This window comes from Accipiter gentilis, chromosome 18 (genome assembly GCF_929443795.1).
Source record: "Accipiter gentilis chromosome 18, bAccGen1.1, whole genome shotgun sequence".
NCBI classification, from domain to species: domain Eukaryota; kingdom Metazoa; phylum Chordata; class Aves; order Accipitriformes; family Accipitridae; genus Astur; species Astur gentilis.
This window is the reverse complement of record NC_064897.1, coordinates 16,484,543-16,490,725: the sequence shown is the minus strand read 5'-3', so window position 1 is coordinate 16,490,725 and position 6,183 is coordinate 16,484,543. Positions and strand designations below refer to the sequence as shown.

Genomic DNA, 6,183 nt, shown 5'->3' with positions numbered 1-6,183 from the left:
AAATGGGACTTGAGTCAGAGCGGTATATTTATAGATCTATATTTTACTTGCATCAAATAATGGTGAAATATTGCACAAAACAAATGGGATCTATATATATGTGTGTGTGTGTATGTGTGTGTGTGAGTGAGCAAGAGAGTGAGAGAGAGATTGTTTTTAAGGGGATAGGCTAGAGGTAAAATGAATGGGAGGGAGGTGGAGGACAATGCAGGGGTTGGGGGGTGAAAACCTCCTTTCCCTGCACCTTCCCCATGACCTCCTCCTACCCTGACCAATTTTTCTTTGTTGCTAATAATATTTTCTATATCTTGTGTTGTGGGACTGATGATGACCTTGCCCATCCTTTCCTTTTTGTTTTCATTTATAAGGCAGAAAGTCTGGATTAATCTCAACCCTAGACAAGGGACTGCTATGTTTAGAAACTCGCCCAGGAAAGGAGAAGACAGGAAAGGGGAGAAAAGAGAGCTGCTGAGAAACATGAAGGCTGGCTGCTATGGGGAGTCCCACTGGAAAGCAGATACTGGGCTTGGAAGGACAAGGACCTGTCCTCTTTCATGCAGAGTAACAGGGTTCACTGGGAAATGCCCACTTCATACCACTGTTTGCAAACAGGCTCTTACTCTGTTCCCTAGCACACCTGGAAAACAGGCTGCCCTAGCGTGACCGAGCTGCTGCACTGTCCACAGGCACTCTAGGGAACACGGTACGCAGCATGGTCAGAAATGAAGCTCTCCTGTGGGATGCTGGATACAGAATGAGACCCAGTGCTCCTTTTGTGCCCAGGCAATGGGTTCCTCTGGTGTGTGGGGACAGGGGCTCCTGTTCCCCCTGCAGGCATGGTTAGGCATGGGGGGAATCCCCCTGAACGCACCCTTTGCTGCAGGCAGGCATACCAATGCCACAGGCAGGTGTACCAATGCCACAGGCAGGTGCCTGCCCTCAGGAAATGGTTTTCTGGGGCAGGCAGGTCCAACATGTGCCAGGGTGATGCAGGGGCTGGCAGGGCCACCAGAAACGCCCCTTCTGCTCCCCCTGCTGCCCTTCCCCACACACCCACCTGTAGTACAGGCAGGCACATTTCTTGCAGGGAACAGATGGCACTTGTAATTTCTTTTTCTTTTTGTTACTGTTTGAAGGAGAGCAACAAGATTTTCTAAAATGATTGAATGGAGGTTTCTTTGGCATGAGACAGAAAATTTTTAAAGGTATATTATATTTCTGGCTTGTTGTTACAGAAGAATAATAAAGAATGTATTTTCCTATGCTCCTTCTTGTTTAAATGAGATCTCTGATAGTAACCTTCCCTCTATCCTCTACCCCTTGTAAAAGCAAACACTGCAGGGATACAGCCAGCCAAATGAAAAAGTCCCTGAATTCTCACATATGTGTATGCTTGTCTGTACATAGTGTTCGAACTTGGAATGAAAATGCACATATATACACATACATACACTATATCAGTGTAAGTCCTAGGCAAGCATGTACCTGCAGTTGGGGTGAGGCTGTAGGACTACAGTCAGTCAAGGTGAGACCCTAGATCTAGAAACACACACACAGAGTACTCCAGGGACACAGCCAGACAAGGGCGATTGTGTAACAAGGATAAGATACTGTGGCAATCAGCTCATTACATAAACGTAGAAAGGGCCAAATTAATCCCTAGTGTAAGAACGCAGAAGCCAACGGAGTTATATTCAGGTCAAATTTGATTCCAAAAGCTTTTTTTTTTTAATTAGAGCATAATGTTCAATAAAACTTACAGTAACAAATGGTGAGCTATGGGTTCCTACATCTCCAGATTCCTGACCCTCCTGAGCAAGGTTATTTTGAAATGAATGGAAATTGCTATCTAATCCTATTGCACCCCCAAGTACACAAGCTGTCACCCCTAGAGCTAAAAGAGTCTCTACACCAGCTGTTCACTGGCGAGGTCTATCACACACATCTAAGAAGTTTAAATTCCCCTCTTCTCCACTTCCAGTGCTAAGCATACACAATTCATCACATACTCTTCCTGTGAAAAAAAGCTCATCCTGATGCTTGTGGAACCACAAAAGATGTTAAACCCCGCCACAAGCAAATCCTTGTGCCACCATACTCGCACTGTTATACTCGGCCACCCTATTATACTCAGTCTGATCTTCAGATGGAAACCAGGACCAGAACCCAGACATTCTTAATCCAATAACAGCTGAGGCATCTGTTCTGCTCAAAAGGTATGTGCCGCAAAAGAATCACCATTATTGTTTAACAGTATGGTGTCTATGACGCATAGTTTAATCTAATTTTGCCATGTAGGTAGAGAAGTGCACACAGATACTACTAAGCAATTCATATAATACCAGAAATGTAGAGCAGAAAAAAACCAAAGCCAACACACTCATCCAATGACTCTAGGCTTTTTCAGTTCATGAATTATCTGGGAGCAGGCTGTGATTTTCTGCAATTTGATTATTATAATCTGATTATTATTTGATTATTTGATATTGGCAAATGTATTTGCCCTGCGTACATATCTACTCACACACACATATAACACCATATATATAAACATATAATTACATATATGTATATATAAAACATGTAAAATATATAAATTAGAACTCCTCAGTATCTTGTTCATCGGCAGCTTGCTATGCTGGCTTGAACAGTGTTTGCTAGCACTGATTGGAAGCACAGGTCGGAGGGTCAGCTTCTATTCTCTGATTAGATAAGTGCAAGTCCTAGCATGGGATTTCTGAGGACCAGAAAGCCTTCCCTCTGAGAATACTGTGCAATACATACAAAAGAATAAGCATTCCCTGACGAGTATGGTTACGGAATGTAGTGCAAGTACATAAAGATTTCTTGTGTCATTTTGGGGAGTTCCCCACATCAGTAGCAGCCCTGGAAACCTGGGGACAAGGCAGCAGCATCACAGCTTTTCTCCCTTTAGAGGGTGGGAGAGAAGCAACCAACAGGGGCTAGACCTCTCCTTCCCACAGTGGCACTGTGCTGCAGCCAGGCAGAGGCCATGTCCAGGGTACCTGGAGCCAAGGAAAAAGCAAAGTCAAGAAAAACTCTGCCTTACGTGGAGCTTCTGGGCCAGTACAACAACATGCCACTATTTGCTTGGGGCTCCAAGTTGAGATTTGGCCCTTCACATTTGCTTTTTTTGTGTCCTAACTTGGGAATAAACTTGTTTGTTAGAACAGCTGCAGAAAATCAACTCATAAAGGGCACCGAACAAGTGACAAATGCAGGTATTTCATTTGAGGAAATATGCACAGACGATACACTGAGATATTCAACCAGCTCTGCATAAAGCTCAAGGGAAATATCCAGAGTAACAACAATGCTTTGCATTTCTATAGTGCTTGCCTTTGGCAGCTCTTTGGGAGCTTGGAAACATTAATGAATTCACAGAGGCAGAGATTCAGAGTATAAAGGCCAGAAGGGACTTTAGATCATCCAGTCTGACCTTCTGCGTATCGCACGCTACTTGGAAAGTGTGTGGAAAAGAACCACAAATATTATTTGAGGGTGGCAGAAAATGCCTTGCTGTGAAAGGCTTAAAGAGCTCAATCTGTTTAGCTTATGAAACAGAAAATAGAGAAGTTATCCTGTAGAAAGTCCAACAGTGAGTGTTTATAGTGTTTATGTGCAGCTAAGGTGAATCTTCCAGAAAGGCATCTACCTTTGATTTAAAAAATATTCAAGAGATGAACCCCCCCCTTTTCCCTTGGTGCCTTACTACGATAACTATTCATGCTCACTATTAAGCGTGAATGCTAACATCTCATTTTAATCCGTTTGGTTTCCTGTCACAGGATTTTTGTTATGCTTCTCTCCCCTAGATTAAAAAACCAAATGTTCAATAACCAGTATCTCCCCCTGTGAAGGTACTTTATACTCTAATGAAATAATCTCTCCGTCTTCTTTTTGGTAAGATAAGCAAATTGAGTTCATTAAGTCTTTTGCTGTAAAGCATTTTCCCACCTCTGGAACAATACTGTAGCCTTTTGTCGCACTCTTTCCTGTTTTCCCTCCTCCTTTTAAGAGTATGTTCCTCATCCATCAAAATCTGTACTCTGTATTACAGATATTACCTGACTACTGCCATACAATAGTAAATATCACCTTTTCCTACACCTCCCCACCAACCATGTCTCACAACACACTGGCTAGGCTGTGTGAGCATTTTTCCTACTTTAAAGATGGAGGCATATGGAAACCCTAGGGCAAGATCCTACAAGTCATTTTGAGGGAGACAGATTATGGGAAACTGTTCTGATCCCACTCATAACCACCTTTATAGTAGTATAAATTCACTGGATTTTAAACAAGAGTCTCCAGATTTATGCAATTCTTGGCAAGAGAAAAATCTAGCCCTTTATTTAAACTGATGGTCCTCTTCTAGCAATCTCTACTTTCTCATCCACTCATGGTCTCATATGGTTATCTTTCACATCTCTCCCACTGGACGTAAATGTCTTTGATTCCCCAGTTATTCTTTCTCTCTCCCCTTTATTTTCATCCTCTTGTGACTGATCATCCCCTTCTCAGCAACTGCCTCTGACCAGCTGCTTTTCAGATTCTCCCTTCTTGATCTCCTCAACTGTCACTTGTCAGCTGCCACAAAACATGCCAGCCCCCACATTCCCATCTGCTTTTTAAAGGCTTGTTATCATAAGCAGGGCCTTCTCTGCTCACTCCTCTTTACTTTGCAAAACCCAAATCAAACAAGAGAAACCACCACACTGTCAAAGGCTGAAAGAGGGGTTTAGGTCAGCCCTAACTTCTGGCCTTCCAGGTGCTATGCTGGGGCTTTCAGCTGCACTAGCAAGCATATTTTTATTCAGTCATGACTAAAATAATGGAGTGTGTGAATTATATGGTAAAAAGGCCCAGCCTTGTACCCCAAGGGAGTGCCATGGTGAACAGGGAGTGCCCTGAGTGACTGCCCCACGGCTCGCTTGCTTGCTGGTAATTGTACTGTGGCATGGTGATACAAGGGACTTCAGCTGTTCCCTGGTGACGGAGAAGGAACTGCAGGCTAGCAGAGTCTCACCTCATTCTATTCAAGGCACCACCACCTTCTTACAGACTTTTCAAGCTCCAGCTTAAACCAGTTTGTCTTTTTACCTCAGATTCTGGCTAAAGCTGCATTAGCCTAATGGCTAGAAATCCTCTTCTAGTTTTCCACCCTAAATATTTTCATGGCCTATCTATATTACACTGTCTTCATACAAACTGTGTGCTTTAGTTTAAATGTTTCCTCCAAGATGCATTTATTACAGCAATCCTATCTGCTTCAGCCTTGGTTGCATGTTGTTAAACAAGCTGGGTTCTCCCAGGCTCCTCCCATGAAGTCACGCTTCCCTTTCCTCTCATCATCTTTCTGTCCTGTCTGTACCTGCCTCAGCCTGTATTCCTTTGGCCAAAACTGTAACACAAACTAGAGGAGAGGACTCACAGGGCTTTGGGTAGGAGCACCAATGCATCCCCATCCCCAGTGGGAACAACTCTCCAGGTACGTCCTAGGACAACATTTGCTTCATCCACAACTGCATCACACTATCTCTTGCCATCATCCCACCATCACTTAATACAAAAGCTCTCAGCATTTTTCTCCTGAGCTTTCTCAGGATATGTTTACCACTGAGTCTACTCGGCTGCCTTTCAGCAAGGATCTCGGGATGGAACTTGGTGAATGACAAAGGTTCCCTGAATTTTATGTGGGCATCAGGGGGCAATACAGCCTACACTGAGGATCCTCACTGAGACTTGGCAAAATGGGCACAACAGTTTCCAGAAGACAAGGGCTGCCTCTAGTCCTGCTTGCTGTGCTCTCCACCAGATCTCACAGAGTTCCCAGCTTACAAAAGATTTCTAATATTAGTTCTCAAGCATATGACCTTGTCTGTCGTACTACTGAAATTCATTCTGTTTCTGGTACTCCTGCCAAGGTCAGATAAGGCTTTCTCTACAATATCCTGGTCCTTCCCTGTACTAGCAATGCCTTCTAGTGTTGAATCATCAGGACACTGCCTCACTACCTATTGCTATCTGAGTCAGGGTCTCAGGTTAATGTTAGCAAAGACTACTGGCTGTTAGCAAATCCCATGGCTGACCACGGGGGAGTGCTACAAGTAACCTTTTGCTAGACTTTGAGAGGTGATCTTGCTGCTGCCATCTTCCCAG

The 6,183-nt window shown here is 43.7% G+C and overlaps 1 protein-coding gene across 6 annotated transcripts in view; it reads right to left on the bottom strand.

The window, feature by feature from the left end:
* The window catches only part of CACNA2D4 (calcium voltage-gated channel auxiliary subunit alpha2delta 4), a 133,117-nt gene that overhangs the window by 53,708 nt on the left and 73,226 nt on the right, over window positions 1-6,183 (bottom strand). The gene's annotated exons all lie outside the window — the stretch shown is intronic.